General features: G+C 42.7%; 1 protein-coding gene across 1 annotated transcript in view; it reads right to left on the reverse strand.

Moving 5' to 3' along the window:
• The window catches only part of Hdlbp (high density lipoprotein binding protein), a 69438-nt gene that overhangs the window by 50915 nt on the left and 460 nt on the right, over positions 1-18063 (reverse strand). The window lies entirely within an intron of this gene.

Consider the following 18063-nt stretch of genomic DNA (forward strand, 5'->3'; position numbering starts at 1 on the left):
ATGTTAACAAGTGATGATTCTGAATGAGTTGCTTTGTAGGAGTGTCAGTGGGTCTGAGTCTGAGATCAGCAGGTAAAATGAGTCAGCAGGTTAGAGTAGGGACCAGGAAAACATTTCAATGGGTTCAAATAAAAGTGTAAGACCCTACTTACAACTTCTCTTTAAATTCAAAATACCGCCCCCCGCCCCCCGACTTCTTGGCTACTTTTCTACCACTGGAGTCATGGCTCAACTTCCAATAATTTTGTTTTTGGTCGGTTGTAAAGCTTGAATGCAGGGCCTGGATGCTGTCCCTGAGATTTTCTGCTCAAGGCTAGCATTCTACCACTTTGAGCCACATCTCCACTTCTGATTTTTAGGCAGTTAATTGGAGATAAGAGTCTCATGGCCTTTCCTGCCCAAGCTGGCTTTGAACCTGTACCCTCAGATTTCAGCCTCATGAGTAGCTAGGACCACTGGTGTATACTATCAGCTCCTGGCCACTTTCAATAATCCAAATTTTAGAGGAAATGCTTTGAATTTTTCCCCATCCAATAAAATGTTGGCTGTACATTTGTTATATGTAGACATTATTAGGTGGAAATATGATCTTTCTGTCCTTAATTTCTTTAGGGCTCTAATGATGTAATTTTTTTTTGGGGGGGGGCGGGTCATGAGGTTTGAACTCTGGGCCTGGGCCCTGTCCCTGAGCTCTTCAGCACAAGGCTACCACCCTATCCCTTGAGCCACAGCATTACTTCCAGTTTTCTAGTGGTTAATTGGAGATAAGAGTCTCTTTTTAGTGCCTAGGCGGGCTTTGAACTGTAATTCTCAGATCTCAGCCTCCTGAGTAGCTAGGATTACAGGTTTGAGCCACCAGGCCTGGCTGATACATGATATTTTTAGATATATATACTTTTTTATTGCCTTTAAAAAGTTGTACAAAGGGTTTTAACATGTCAAATTATGTGTACAGTGCATCTTGTGTTATTTTAATGTGCTGGTGAATTCTGTTTGTAAATACCTTTTTTGAGTATGCTTGCAATTATATCAAGAAAAAAATGGCTCAAAATGCATTCTTTTTTTGTTTGTTTTTGGTCCGTCAGGGGCTTGAACTCTGGGCCTTGGCATTGTCCCTAAGCTCTTCAGCTCAAGGCTACCACTGTGCCTAGCTTTCAAAACACAGTGTGCTCATAAGCTGACTGCTGGAACTTAAATATCTTTTGATAACTATTTAATAAAAATATTAAAAATGAATAGAAAAATGTACTGCATAATTGGAAAAATTAGGAATCTTAAATTAGAATAAGCACACAAATATAGGAAAGTCAAATAACAATGGCCATTCAACTTAAAAGCCAAACCAAAATTTTGACTATAAATTCAATTAAAATTCAAGAACTAAGTCTTTCCAGTATCTCACTTTGTTACCTGATATATCAGATATATTTGTATTTGGTTATTTGAAATTGGATAGGGAAAGGGGGAAAACAAGATGAGGGGTGGGGGTGGGGGGAGGGAAATGGGGACCAAGACATGTGAAAGGGTATCAATGTATGGGAATTAATGCACCATCTATCTGGCAAATATCATGTAACCTTTCTATTATTTACAATAAAAAATAAATGAAAAAGAAAAAAAAATTCAAGAACTAAGTTCAATCTACATTTTAGAACAAAGATGTCACTATATCTGCCCCTTAGTTATTTTCATAGAGGTCACAAAAGTAGGTACTAGATGCTGTGTCTGTGCACGTGCACATACATGTACGTGTACACACACACACACACACACACACACACACACGACATATGCACACATTGTGTGCTGGTCCTGGGACTTGAATTCAGGGCCTGGGCACTGTCCCTGAGCTGTTTCACTCAAGAATAATACTTTACTAATTGGGCCACAGCTCTACTTCCAGTTTTATGGCAGTTAACTGGATATAAGAATCTCATGGACTTTTCCTGTTCAGGCTGGCTTTGAACTCCGAGCCTCAGATCTCAGCCTACTCAGCTAAGATTAGAGACACAAGCCACCAGTGCCTAGCAAAACAGTTTGTTAAACCATCAGAAAGTGACAAGAAAGCCACTGTAAGCAGTTAAGCTGCACAATGGTATATTCCAGACAACTTCAGGGTCTACACAGAAGGTTTCTCCTTCCACAAATATTATAGTCCAATCACAGTCTACCAACAGCAACACTAGGGAGCGCATATAGACATATACAAGTAACAAGGTCCAGCGCTAGTAAGTGACTATTAGTCACAGGAACTGAAAGACAGACAGACATTTGCACATGCAAGCCTACCATTTCAGGATTGGAGGGCAGCAAAGTACACATTAGAATAAAACAGCTGCTAGTAAGTTGGCAATGTGCCAAAACAGCCCTCATCAGAGCCAAATGTCCAATAATAAAACAAAATATAAGTGAATGGGTGTGATTTGGTTGGATGAGAGAAGAACCTCCATCAGTACTTCAGTCTGAAAGTTCACTTCTATCCCCTTCTTAACTCACTCCTGTCTCCCCACTCAGCATTTTAGCAGTCCTAAGCTCCAGGACAGGAAGGTGAGGCCAGGCATAACAGCATCTGCATACTATGTAGAGCATTCTTAAAAAGCAAAAACACCCTTTGTATGACCAATGGAGGGCAAACTAGGTGAGGCCAGCCACAACAGCATCTGCACACTACACATCATTCTTAAAAACAATAGCATCCTTTGTATGGCCAATGGAGGGCAAACCAGCTTCTAACTCATGTTGACTCACTTACTAATCTCAGAAGGACAGAGTGACAATCCCCTACAGCACTTATGTAAGCTAACAGTGGCTCCAGGCTTTCATCAAGATGTCCCAGAGACTTCCAGGCTGAGCCCTGTGCAAGGCAGTTCCACAGTCCCTCAGTGTACTGCCCAGGCAACAGGGAACTCTGGTCTCAGGGGCTGGTATCAAGTCACTTCCCAGCAGGAGCAAATGTACTAAAATAGAAGCCTTGTTTCAAAGGAAAAAGCAAAAGCAAAAACATACTCTTCAAAATGATCTCTAGTACACTAATTTAAGCCAATACTTATAAAATCACCTAAATGTTTAAAAGGTAAGAAAAAATAAGCCAGGTGCTATGGCTCACACCTGTAAACCTAGCTACTCAGGAGGCTGAGGATTGCAGTTCAAAGCCAGCTCGGACACTAAAGAACCTAAAGAACATGAGATCCTTATCTCCAATTAATCTCCAGAAGACAGGAAATGGGACTGTGGATCAAGGGTATGGTGGTAGCCTTGAACTGAAGAGCTCAGGGACAATGCCCAAGCCCAGAGTTCAAGCCCCACAACCCACTCCCCCCCAAAAATAAATAAATTAGATAAATACAATTCAGAAGCCCATTAGAAACACTTATAAGTATTAATATTATTAGAAAGCATTACTTGTAAGAGTGACATATGTCTATAATGTTTTGTAGGATTGGAACAGGCTAGGAAAAAGTAGACTAGTTGACTTCATTCAAATTAGCTGGGATTTGTTGGGATGAAGAGTATGCACCTATCATTACTGACCATGCTCAGGAATCAGTATACTATATTTAATCTCAAGAACAGAGAGGAAAAAAAGTAAACCCAAACTTCTATTCATACATACATTGTAAGAAGCAAAGGATTATAGAGATGGTTCAGCACATAGGACCTTTTCCTTTTTCCTGAGTACCTAGGATAACAGATGTGAACGTCCAGTGCCAAGCTTTTCGTTTCTTTTCCACTCTAAGTTTAAAGAGTGTGTGCAAAGTGTACAAAAAGCTTTGCATTCTACATAACAAGTAGTCAAAAACCATACTCAACATTGGAGAGGGAGCTCTAAGAAGTCATTCATCTTCATGTCCACTTCAAAAACTTTTTGCCCTAGTTCTAACTTGTGTGGTTGTTATGCTTTACCTCCAAAGCTCTCTTTGTTCCTCGGTCAGAGCCTTTTCCCTAGCTTTTCACTTCCCTAAGGCCTTTAGCATGGCAACCTCAGTAGCAGCTGGCTCCCTCCAGGCCTGCAAACCTCCAGTGGCTGGCTGCTTTGCAGGTGGTGTTGTCAGTGAACTCACAGAAGACCGCTCTCCCTCTCCTAGGTATCTCAGAACAGGAGCACAGAGCTCAGACACTTGGTCTTGGTGATCCTGCATGATCACAGCCCTCACTGCCATTGTATGGGTTTGACACCTCCACAATCATCATTGTGCTCCACAAACCATCCCTGGGAGGCACTGAACAGCTTCTGTAGCAAGGAAAAAAAAAACACCGGCTGGCTGCACTCTCCCAATTGGGCTTAGCCAAATCAGATGTAAAGGAAAAAGCCTCCTCCTGCTAGTGCACAGGGTCAGAGCCCAGAACTCTACAGGCCACAAACCCCTGTTCACCAGCATTTATGCAGTTCCCAGGCTAACCAAAGCACATATAGAGAGAGGATGCCAAAAGGTCAAAGGGATGATGCTAAGTGAAGGTGATCATCAGTACAGAAACTAAGCAAGACGCACCATCAAGTGATAGAAGTTTCTTACTGAATGATGCAAAGGACAGCAGACCCTGAAGACTATGCTCAATGGAAGAAGGCACAACAAATCAAGCATTTCTAGGCCACAGCCTGTTAATACAACCACATACAGACTTCAGAAATAAGTTAAGACAATGAGTCCACTCCCTGAGAACTGGCCTTCAGTCTGGATTTATTTTTTGGTCAGCTGTGGGGCTGGGCTTGAACTCTGGGCCTGGGGTCTTCAGCTCAAGGCTGGCAGTCTACCACTTGAGCCACGGTGCCACTTCCAGGAGTGAATTGTTTTTACATCCAGCACTTCTTCTCCAGAATCTAACAAAGTAGATCTGGATTCTAATAGCCCACTATTAATTCCCCAAAAAGTCAGTGACAGGACAAGTGTGCAGACTGTTGCCTTTAGTGATCAACAGAATCCTGCTCAAACAAGTGTGGAAACCTGCCACTCTGCTAAGAAAAACCCAAAACAAGTAAATGTATTATCAATCAAAATAGCAATGGCACGAGGTACCAATTGTACATCGGTAATCCTGAGAGGGAGTAGAAGCAGGCAAAATAAAGAGGGAATTATTCCAAAATGTGTGCCTTGATGGCAAAAGGGAAGTGACAGAGACACTGGAGCTATGTCAACGGCAGAATGGTAGAAGTCTACACTAGGAAACCAATCCCTGAACATGGCCTCAGTCCCAGTGCTAATGAGCAGCAGGTTACTATGGAGATGGGCCTTGAATGTGTTAATGACTTTAGGACTGTGACTTTGATTTGTTTTTTGTTTTTTTTTTTTTTTGCTTAGGCTTGAACTCAAGGCCTGAGCACCACTCTTTTTTGCTCAAGGCTATTGCTCTACCCTTTGAATCACAGCTCTACTTCTGGCTTTTTTGGGAGATTAATTGAAGATAAAGAATCTCATGGACTCTCCTGCTGGGGCTGGCTTCAATCCTTAATCCTCAAATTTTAGCCTCCCCAATAGCTAGGATTACAGGAGTGAGCCACCAGTGCCTGGCTTTGACTCTGATTTTCATGTGCCCGGTGAAGAACAAATGTTTGCTAATTCAATCAATGAGGGGCACAGGACAACTTTACAGTGTGCATTTTTAGCACAATGCTTAGTTGGTCCACTTTTGATCTAGGAGAGTTATGTGGACATGATATTAGCTTTTTGATCATGAGTTGTAGAGATGCTACACAAGCCTTCATACTAGGTAAATCTGCCAAGACTGAATGTTTAAATATAAGATCTACTAAAAGTAAGGATCAAGACAAAACCTATGAAAATAATTACAGACTTTAATTTTCTAGGCCTGTGTCTTCTGTAAAAAGAAGCTGATCAACAGGAAGGCCCGCCTCTGGGAGTCATTATGAGGACCGAGTTTATACGCAGTGTTTAACTCAAGCCTTGCCTGAGTAACCAGAATAGGGACCTTTAATCACCATGGCCCTGTGGGAACACCACTGCTACAACATAGCTCTAAGTCACTTCCACAGTGGTTTCCCCGCACTAGGCTCAACTCTCCCAAATGAAAACCTGAAAACCGGGGCCTGCATCAGTGCCATCCTGCAAACCTTTTATGGACTGACCCCTTTAAGGAAGGGCTTCTCAACCTCAGAGTTGCTGACATTCTGAATCAAACAATGTCTTCTTGGGAGAGCATCCTAAGTAGCAAATGTTCGCTAATGCAGGCCACTGGCCTTACCCAGAACAACATACAAGTTGTAACAACAAAAAAGGTCTCCAGGCTGGGAGTTTGGCCTAGTGCTTGCCTAGCATGCATGAAGACCCCGGTTCGATTTCTTGGTACCACATACATAGAAAAAACTAGAAATGGTGCTGTGGCTCAAGTGGCAGAGTGCTTGCCTTGAGGAAAAAGGCCAAGGACAGTGCTTAGGCCATGAGTTCAAGCCCCAAGACTGGCAAAAAAAAAAAAAAGTCTCCAGAAACTGTCAGATGTTCACTGGTACATGTGTGTGTGTTGGGGATGGGAGGGTGGGTGGGTGGGTGAGTAAACCAGTTAAGAACCATTACTGGGAATTAATCAGAAATGAGTGCAAATTTTAAATCATAAGGCCTTTTGCATGCCTAATTATTCATTGCATTTTTGAAGATCACAAAATTAGATTTTTAAGTACCATTCTTCCAAATTTGATAACTAAATTTTAGAACAGAGTTAAAAATCAATGCTTCTCATTATTCACTATAGCAAAGATATGGAACCAACCTAGATGTCCCTCAGTTGATGAGTGGATCAACAAGTTGTGGTATTTGTACACAATGGAATTCTATGCTGCTGTCAGAAAAAATGACATCTACCCATTTGTTAGGAAATGGAATGACTTAGAAAAAATCATATTAAGTGAAGTAAGCCAGACTCAAAGGAACTTAGGCTCAATGGTTTCCCTCATTTGTCATAACCAGTAGAAACCTTGGGCTCTACTAGCAGAGATCTGCAATAGAGCAAAACCTTGATACATAAGGCCATATAGTATGAAGCTAATTGAAAGGACCTCCAGGATACTGAAACAAAAGCCATATAATGAATGATTGTTGTCCTTAATGTACTATGTTATCTTTCATCTCCTTTGCTGTCTCTTGGGTGTCTCATATTGTTACAGTATCTCACTTTGTTATCTGATATATTGAATTTATTTGTATTTGAAATTTGATAGGGAAGGGGGGAAAACCAAGAGGGGGGGGGAGGGTGATGGGTACCAAGACATATGAAAGGGTATCAATGTATGTGAATTAATGCACCTTCTATCTGACAAATATCATGTAACCCTTTTATTAATTACAATAAAAAAATTATAATAAAAAAAAGAAAAATTACTTCATCGCATCTAGATATTAATTTTTGAACCCAGGAGCCTTTAATTGTCAAGGACACATGTTAAAATGTCACGCCACAGTGTTGACATTCAGTCTTAACTTGTATCTTCAAATCATGCCGCAAAATAAAATACCATCTTATTTGTATTGAAAAAAAAAAATCAATGCTTCTGAGCTTTCAGAGCACAAACCTGCCCAGACTCACTTCATCTGATGAAGCTCAAGTTATAACCGTTACATAGAAGAATGGGTGTTGTAGGCTATGAATGTACGAGGCCTAATGGTACGAGTGCTAGCCTAGCATGCACGAAACCCTGGGTTTGATTCCTTGGTACGGCATACACAGAAAAAACCACAAGTGGTGTGGCTCAAGTGGTAGCACATTAGCCTTAAGAAAGCTCAAGGACAGGGGCAAGGAGTTTGGCCTAGTGGTAGAGTGCCTGCCTAGCATGCACGAAGACCCAGGTTCGATTCCTCGGTACCACATACATAGAGCAGGGCCGGGCCGGAGCGAGCGGGGCCAGAGCGAGAAGGGGCCGGAGCGAGCAGAGCCAGGAGCAAGCGAGAGCTGGCTGGGCCGGAGCGAGCGGGGCCAGAGCAAGCCAGGAGCAGGGCCGGGCAGGAGCGAGCGGGCCCAAGAGCAAGCTGGAGCGAGCGGGGCCGGAGCGAGCGGGGCCAGAGCGAGCGGGGCCAAGAGCAAGCTGGAGCGAGGCGGGCGGAAGCAAGCGGGGCCAGAGCGAGCGGGCCGGAGTGAGCGGGGCCGGAGCGAGCGGGGCCAGAGCTAGAAAGGGGGCCTAGCCGGGCCGGAGCGAGCGAGCGGGGCCAGAAAGAGAAAAGGGGCCCAAAAAAAAAAAAAAAAAAAAAAAAAGCCAGAAGTGATGCGGTGGCTCAGGGTAGAACACTAGCCTTGAGCAAAGTCCAAGGACAGTGCTCAGGCCCTGAACTCAAGCCCAGGACTGGCAAAAAAAAAAAAAGCTCAAGGACAGTGTTCAGGCCCTGAGTTCAAGCCCCAGGACTGAGGGTGGGGTGGGGGAGGACAGGGCAAGGCTCAAATGGCAAAGCCCAGCAGAAGGGGTAAAAAGAGGATTATCTCCAAAATCATTATTTCATCTCTTCCAGGTATTTTATGTATGTTAATACAAGGCTTAAATAAAAACTGATTTTCATTATACATACTGTTTACCACCTGCCCACACCTATTTCCATTTAAAAATGGGTAATGGCTATTTTTCCAAGATTTACAATTCATCTGTTTTACTAATAACTTCATGTTGAATGCAGTAGACATAATAAAGCCCCTACTAGTGGAACATTTGAGTTGCTTGCATTTATTTTTCCAATTATATTAAAAAAAATACTGGGAAGTTCTCTGTTCTTTTGGGCCTAAATCTTCATAGGATAAATTCCTAAAAGCAGAAGTAAATACTTCCAGGCAATGTACTGTTCTGTACTGACAGACTAAAACCATATTCTCAATGAGCTCAACTAGCTAGCTATAGTCACAATCTGTGAGCACTTCTATCCTTGTCATTCTTGATAACAACCAAGAGGGCTACGTCATCTTCCTACTGTGATGTGGTAAAACTCTAATTTTAATGCAATTCTTCAACCATTAATGAGACTGAAATTCTGTTTAGCTTACTGGTCATTTGAATTTCTATGAAACTTAAACTACTCCAAACTCATCTACTTTCCTATAAGTGATACAGTACTTTTTTTTTTTTTTTTTTGCCATTCCTGAGGCTTGAACTCAGGACCTGGTCACTGCCCAGGCTAGAAAGCTCTACCACCTGAGCTATAGCACCACTTTTGGCTTTCTCTATGTATGTGGTACTGAGGAATCAAACCCAGGTCTTCATGCAGGCTAGGCAAGCACTCTACCACTCGGCCAAACTCCCAGCCCTCAGCACACATGTTAAAATACAGAAAAACCCCATCGGCCTACAGAAAAGAAGGAATGAATTGAGGAATGATGTACTATAGTAAAACTCAGGTTGTAAACTTAAAATGATACTGGTAAATGAAGTCCTGAAAGGCAAAAGCCTTGAGAAAATAGCACTGAAAATGAAATATTTTTCCTCAACTATTCACATGGTATAATAGGTTAATGATTGAGACATGTTAGTGTGCCAAAGTTCTGCTGCATTCATACTCAATAAGCCCCCCAAAAGTTAATTTTGGTTGGAAGAAAGTCACAAGGTATATAGCAAGTTCTGGGAGTGCATACCCTCTGGGTACCTGGAGGAAGAGATGGATGGAGGAGGCGAGGCCATAAAAGACAGGGAAGTTCATAGGTAAAAGGCACAGCTTAGTCTGTTAAGTAGTCTCAGAAGGGAAGTCCCTTCCTCCTAGGCATATAGGAAAAGAATGCCTTCAACAAGTCTGGCCTGTGGCCGTCTCTCAAGATCCACCAATACTACTGCTGGATCACTCTGCTTTAGTTCTCTAGAAGTGTTGCCAAGGGCCTCAGATCCATCTATGCACCGCTTCCCTTGACCTCTAGCTCTCCTGTCATTCCCCTGGCTCTCCATTGTATTCTAGTGCCTGGTGACCCATGTTCCTCCAACATGCAAAATGCAACTTCATGCCTTTGCACTTCTCTTGATAGCATTTAGCTCCCTAGAGGGTCATCCACGGCTTTTTCTGCTCACTTCAGTCTTGAATCAAGTCTCACTACTAGAAAATCCTCACCAATAGTCTGTATCAAGTTGCCACTATCTTCCACTGTTGTACTCCATGATACTTCCCCCAATTTCTTATCCCCAATTGATTTTTTTACTCATCAGCTGATTTTGCTGGTAAGTGCATATCTCTTCACAGAAATATGACCTCAATTAAGGCACAACAGGACACACCTTGTTTACTCCTATGATATCGTATCTCCTAAACCACCTGCTGGCATACGGCAGTTATCCATTAGTACATTCTTGTACCCATTCTTGAAGCAACATTAAAATGATAGTTAAGGACTAGAAACCTTATATTCCAGTCTTGGAGAGTCAAAATGTTCTATTTTAATTGTGTGTGTATGTGGGTGGGTGGGGAGTTTGAACTCAGAGCCTTGTGCTTCCTAGTCAGGTACTCTACTACTCCAGGAAAGACAGAAGTCAAACTATCACTACTTGCTGGTGTAAGACCGTAAAGCTAAATACCCTAACTTAAAAATTTCACCCTAAACCTCCTTAACCTGATAGACACCTTCTGCACTGCACCAGAACACAAAATGGTAGTTGTATTGGGTGCTCATGCCTGTAATCCTAGCTACCTAGATTTGAAACCACCCAGGCAAGAAAGTCCATGAGACTCTTATCTCCAATTACTACCTAACGGGGAAAAAAAGCTTGAAGTGAAGCTATGGGTCAAGTGGTAGAGTGCTAGTTCAAACCCAGTACCAGCTCAAAAAAAAAGTGGGGGGGCCTCAAAATAGCCAAAGAAATCTTCTGGGGAGAAGTTAAAAAAAAAAAAGACACTAGAGCTAGCACAATGACAAACTTCAAATTACACTATAGAGACATGGTAACAAAAACATCACTGCACAAACAAACGAACAAAACATATTAGAAGACCCAGAAATAAATCCCTGCATCTATTAACTATCTGGCTTTTGACAAAGAAGCCTAGAATATACATCAGAGAAAAGAAAGCCTATCAATACATGGTGCTGGGAGAACTGGATATCCACATGTGGAAGACTGAAACAGCACTCCTGACTTTCCCTTTGTACTATCATCAATGTGAATCAAGGTTTTACATTAATGTAAGATTACTATGTACACCTGAAATTTTGAAACTATTTACAGGAAAGAATAGGAAAAACACTACACAATGTAGAAGCATAAGCAATAACTTCCTAAATAGAACTCCAATAACTCACCAAATAAGAGAACTGACAAAAGGGTTACAAAACGGGAAAAAAAATAGGCTTTTGGATAGCAAAAGAAATATGTCACAGGTTAAAAAGTTGACCTACAGAATGAGAAAAAAAAATCTGTGCCAAGTAGACATTAGTCAAGGGATTGGTAATCAAAATACATAGGAAGCTCACTGGTTCAAAGTCAGCCAGTGCAGAAAAGTCCAAACTATTTTATCTCCAAGTAACCAGAAAAAAAAAAAAAACTGGAGGTGTGGAAATGGTACCAGTTTTGAGCAAAAAAGCAGAGCACAAGCCCAGGGCTCTGAGTTCAAGCCCCAGTATCAGTACATACATATACACACACACATACACATATACACATATACATACATACACACACAAAATCAGTAATGCAATTATTAATGGAAAATTGAACTAAAAAAAAACAGTTCTTGAAAGAAAAAGTATAAATGGCCAATAAATACATGTAGAAATCCTTAATATCCTTGGCCCTAGAGGGAATACAAATCCAAATAACACTGAAATTTCATCTCAACTCTAGTCAAAATGACCACCATCAAGAATACAAACAAACATGTCATTTAAAATATGATGTAAAAATCAATGTTAATAAATTCTTTAATAAAAAAAGGAATAAAACAAGTCTGGCCTGTAATCCTAGCTACTCAGGAGGCTGAGATCTGAGGATCATGGTTCAAAGCTAGCCTGGGCACTAAAGACTGTGAAATTCCTATTTCCAGTTAATTACTAAAAAATGGGAAGTGGAGCTGTGGCTCACAGGGATAGGGTGGTAGCCTTGAGCTGAAGAGTTCAGGGACAGTGCCCAGGCCCAGAGTTTGAGCCCCACGACCAAAAAAAAAAAAAAAAAAAGAATACAAACAACAGGGGCTGGTAGTTTAGCCTTGTGACAGAGTGCTTGCCTAGCATGAACGAAGCCATGGTTCAATTTCTTGGTACCATATACATAGGGAGGGAAAAAAAATTAATCAAGCCCGGTGAGGTGGCTCACACCTGTAATCCTAGCTACTCCAAGAAGGCTAAGATCTGAGGATTGCAGTTCAAAGCCAGCCCAGCCTCTAAAGTCCATGAGACTTTTACATTCAATTAACCACTAGAAAACTAGAGGTGGTGCTATGGCTCTAGGGGGGGCTGTGGCTGCAGGGGTAGGGTGGTAGCCTTGAGCCAAAGAGCTCAGGGACAGTGCCCAGGCCCAGAGCTCAAGTCCCATGACCGAGGGGGGAAAAAAAAAGCTGAAAGGGCTGGGAGTTTGGCTTAGTGGTAGAGTGCTTACCTTACCTAGCATGCATGAAGCCCTGGGTTTGATTCCAGCCTTTCGCCATGCACAAGCACTAACTCAAAATGGACCAAAGACCTCAGTATCAGACCTGAAACCTTGAAACTGTTACATGATAGAGTAGAGGAGAGATACTGAAATTCAGGCACTGGAAAAACTTCCTGAACAGAGTCCCAAGGTCACAACAGATTGGAGAAAGACTTGACAAGTGGGACTATCTAAAAATAAAAAGTTTCTGCAGAGATAAAAGCATAGCTACTAAATTAGAAAGACAGCCAAGCAACTGGGAAAAGATATTTACCAATGATACATCAGACAAATGCTTAATATCCAGTATCTACAGGGAACTCAAGAAACTAATCCCCGCCCAAATCCAACAAACCAGTCACTAAATGGGCAAAGGAACTAAAGAGAAACTTTTCAAAAGAAGAGGTATTTAGGCAGAAAAACATGAGAAAATGCTCATCATCCATGGTCATAAAGGAAATGCAAATAAAAACAACCCTAAGATACCACCTTACCAAAACAAGAATGCCCAATATTCTGAACTCAGACAACAACACACGCTGGCAGGGTTGTGGAAAAAGAGGAACCCTAGTGCATTGCTGGTGGGATTGTAAACTAGTTCAGCCACTCTGGAAAGCAGTGTGGAGGTTCCTTAAAGAACTGAAAATAGACCTTCCCTACGATCGCGCCATACCACTTCTGGGCATCTACGCTGAATGTCATAACCCAGGATATGATAAGGACACCTCCTCAGCTATGTTCATCTCTGCACTGTTCACAATAGCCAAGGGATGGAAACAATCCAGATGCCCGACTGCGGATGAATGGATACAGAAAATGTGGTACATACATATACAATGAAATTCTACAAAGCCAACAGACAAGATAAAATAATGGCCTTTGCAGGGAAGTGGATGAATGTAGAGCGAATCATGTTGAGTGACACAAGTCAAGACCAAAGGAACAAAAGGCTCATGGTATCCTTAACATGTGGATAGTAGATCCAAACAGTATAAGAGCGAGGATTCAATATTTGCATACCCAGTGTTATGGACATGGTCTTGGGGATAGAAACATAACTACATAGACATAAAAATCTATGATGGGCTATATACTCTATAGACATAGTTTTATTACATAGATTAATGCTTAATTTTAATTATGTTCTAAACCTAAGTCCCAGTGATTGTATACAGAGATTCCCTTCCTGAATACTTGTTTGTTAAACATGACATTTGAAATATAATGTAAAATTCAATGTTAACAAATTCTTTAAAAAAAAAAAAAGCTGATAGCACCCAGTCCCTAAATTCAAGCCCTTGTACACATGTGTACACATGTGTGTACACATGTGTACACACGTACACACACACACACACACACACACACACGAATGTTAAGAAGCAGGAAGACCTTTTTGACCATACTGAACTTTGCGCAGCTGGGCAGCTGGCCTGGCCAAAGGCTGTCATTGTTTTCTCTGGAAAGAGAAATAAATCAATATTGGAACTGGGGACATTAGTCACAGTGTAGGGTGAGAAACCATTTAAAAAATGGGATATGTAAACTCTTGATTAGTGCTGAGACCCCAGATCTGTTTCTCATGGCCCCTGGCACAGGTAGCTAGAAGAGAGGAATCTACAGATCTCCACAATTAGGTGAAGTGCTGTGGAGAGTCCAGCCAGGCACCACTGCAACACAGAAGCCAGCCCCACAACAACTGGCACAAAGGATGTCTGACATCCAGCAGACATAAAAGTATGGCCACATAGCCCAAAGAGGCCTCAAATTGAAGCTCAAAACTCATACAAAGCAGCCTGAAGCACACAGTAACTTGAGGGAAAAAAAATCTGAAAGCATCTACTCTGAGATGTGAGACAGTACATCCCTAAAAGAAAGAGGAATACAACTCCACAGAGAAAGCTTAAAAAAACATTGGAGGCTGGGAGTTTGGCCTAGTGGTTAAAGTGCTTGCCTAGCATGCATGAAGACCTGGGTTCGATTCCTCGGTACCACATACATAGAAAAAAGCCGGAAGTGGTGCTGAGGCTCAAGTGGTAGAGCCCTAGCCTTGAGAAAGTCCAAGGACAGTGCTCAGGCCCTGAGCCAAAGCCCAGGACTGGCAAAAAAACAACAACAACAACAACAAAAAAAAAACACTGGAACAGCAGAGCTGCAAGACCTTTGAGATTATCTTCAGAAAAGAGAATGGAAAATCAAGGATACAAAGTTGCAAAAGATGGGAGGATCAGCGTCTTCTTCCTTCCTTTAGAGATAATAGACATTCTAGCTAAGTTTATTTAAAGTATTAGGAAAGCAGGTGTCTCCTTCCAGTGGAACACACCCTCTTTCAGGTTGCAGACACAGTGAAATACAAGTTTTGAAACCCAGGTTTCTGAAAAGGCTTTGTTCTCCCCGAGTGGGAGTTTGGACATCATTTTGCTCTTCCACTTGCTCTCCCCTCCCCTCCAATATCAATGAACAAATTTTAAATGTTTTTACCACACACACAAAAATAGGTGTCTAATATGACAGACATGTTAGATTTTATAATTCCACATCATAAAAATAACATTACTGGGTACCCCATAAATATAAGCAACTTTAGTTTGTCAACTGGCAACTTAGCAATTTTTTTAATACTTGGAAGGAGGTAGAACTTTTTTTTAAAAAACTAAGAAAATCAGAGTGCAAGCCAGTCCAGGAAGACAAGTATATGAGACTACCTCCAACTGTCAAAAAAGCTGAAGTGGAGCTGTGACTTAGGTAGTAAAGCACTAGTACTGAGAAACTGAAGCTCAGGGGCAGCACCCAGTCCCTGAGTCCAACCCTAGGAGTGGTGTGAGCACACACACATGCACACACGTGCATGTACACATGCATGCATGCGCACACACGCACACAACAACAACAACAAACAACAAACCCAGGCTAGGCTGGCAGCATGGCTCAGGCGATAGGGCACCAGCTTAGCAAACTCAAGGGCCTGTTTACAAAGCCCCAGTAGGGCAATAAATGAATAAATGTAACTTTTATAAAGCAAGGTAGTCAAAGAGAAAATAAGCAATCATCAACAAGACGAGTAACACAAGGACAAAAGGCTCAGACATATCTCAGTATAAGCATGTGGCTCATCTTTAGTGGCATTCAAGTAATTTCAACATGGCTGATAAGTGCCTGCAAGAGGTTTAACTCTTAAAACGCTTGATTTTAGATATTCGTTTAAAAAACCCCCTAAACCTTAGCCCAAATAACACGTAGTCTCTAAGTGTTATACATATAAAAATAATTTAAATGTTTAATAATTAAATAATTTAAAATTATTTGATTACTCCAAAAGGGAAATACTTCCCCGTGACTACCTGAACCACATGGGCCATGAAAAGGATGTATATTTACGGAAAAACAACTATTCTCTCTGATCCCAATTTTCAGTTGGTAGACACTAATGGAGCACCTGATGTATGAAAGATCATATAAACCTAGTGATCTAGTGATAACATTAAAGAGCACACCCCTTCACCTGGTCCCGTTGTTAGCCTGTTGATGGTCATTCACTTTACTTCTCCTTTCCTGGTCTTCTTGGGTAAAACCATCTATTCTGTTTACATCATCTGGGAAAACTCTTAATCATCTTTTAAACTCCAAAGACCACATTATTTTCTCTTTTTAGGTTCACTACAACTTAGAACTTGGTACCTGATACTTTCCTTCACTGGCTCTACCAACTGAGTCACTCCTCCAACCCCTCTCCTGTCTTGTGTTTTTGCCCAGACTGGTGTTGGATTGTTACCCTCCTAACTATGCCTACAGAATATCTGGGATTATACAGGCCTGCTACATACAACACATCCAACTTACTTGTAGAGATCGATTCTTACTTTTTATTCTGGCCTCAAATTGAAACTCATCCCATTTCCACCTTCCAAGTATTTGGGATTATAAAAACCTGGGCCACACAGAATCCGGACCATAATCTTTCTTTGTGGGTGCCAATCCTGGGGTTTGAACTCACAGCCTGGGCACTATTCTTGAGCTTTCTCTAGTTGCCAGGGTTCCGGCCTTTTCCCTGTATTTGATAAGGGAATCGAACCCAGGGTTTCGTGTACGCTAGGCAAAGACTCTACCACTAGGCCACATTCCCAGCCAAGGACCTATATTCTTTTGTTTCCTTTTGGTCCACCCTGAGGCTTGAACTCTGGGCCTGAGCTCTTCAGCTCAAGGCTACCACCCTGCCCCTTAAGCCACAGCATCACTTCTGATTTTCTGGTGGTTAATTGGAGATGAGTTTCAAGGATTTTAGTGCCTGGGTTGGCTTTGAACCATGGTCCTAAGATATCCTCCTGAGTAGCTAGGATTTACAGTTGTAAGCTACAGTGTCGGCTGAGGACCTATATTCTTTATGAAGACTTTCCAAGAGGTAACTATGACTTATTTCCTATCTCCATACCTTGTATCATATGCCCATAAATTTATCACACTTTAAATTTTCTTTTACAAGTAAACTGTCCAGACCTGATAAGCAGCTTGAGCAAAGTAAGTCTGCTTTCTGCATGCCTCAATATTACGAAACAGCAGCTGGCACTCGCCTTTTCCAGCACTCCTTCTTTTTAGTTGAAATGCTTAAATTAGGCTTCAAGTCTGAAGTCATACAAGTTGGAAGACTAAACAGTTGTTTCAAGAAAGTCTTCCACCAGGCCACCTCAGTAAGCCTGTACACTAGAGGGCACTATGATCAGGGATTTGGCTGAGACTGCGTGGAGGGTCCTGAACTCTTCTAGGTGCTGTTACCTTGTACTTGCTGCACTTTTACACAAGTCATGTAGTTTGATTGAAAGTAGATGAGACAAGCCACTAAACGGCAGCTAGCACTGGCAAAACTAATATCAAGAAAGTTTGATCTTATTGTGGATTAGTTAACTGTCTTACAAATGCTGTCTCAGAAACTTGACAAGTGGCAATGTACAGGATGGCAGCCATGTTCAACACTGCTCCCAAGATTCCCAGTGTACTGCATCTAATGAGGTCGGTCTGGAGACACTTCAAGTATGTACCTAAGCGCTAGGATGAACCCAGAGTGCCACCGTCAACAGTAGGCTCGTTGCGGAACGAGGCGGACTCCGCCAGAGTCCTGCCACTTGTGCTAGGGGCCTAACGCACAGAAGCCTCCAAGCAGACCGCACACGTGTGCCGCCCAGGGCCTCGAGGCGCACAGACCCGGAACGCAGGGGCAGGCGGTACTTGCGGCGTCTCCAGACACTCCTCTGTCCGGGAGCCCGGCTCGGTGGAGACCCAGCCCGCGGCTGTCTCTCGAGGTTGACGCGGCGGCCTGCCGGGGAGATGAGGACACTGGGGGCCGCCCCGCCCCGGGAGCCGCCCCGGGAGCCGCCGCCCGCCCCTCCGCAGGCCTCACCTCGCGGCCCGGTCCGCCCTCCCCGCGGGGCGCGGCCCGGCCCGAGCCCCGACGCGCCCGGCGCGGGGAGGCCGCGTCCCCCGCGTGCCCCGCGTCCCCCGGGACGGGCGCGACTCCGCGGCCCGCGCCGGCCGCGCCCCCACGTGAC

This window comes from Megascapheus bottae, chromosome 21 (genome assembly GCF_031878675.1).
Source record: "Megascapheus bottae isolate mThoBot1 chromosome 21, mThoBot2.hap1, whole genome shotgun sequence".
In the NCBI taxonomy this organism is placed as follows: domain Eukaryota; kingdom Metazoa; phylum Chordata; class Mammalia; order Rodentia; family Geomyidae; genus Megascapheus; species Megascapheus bottae.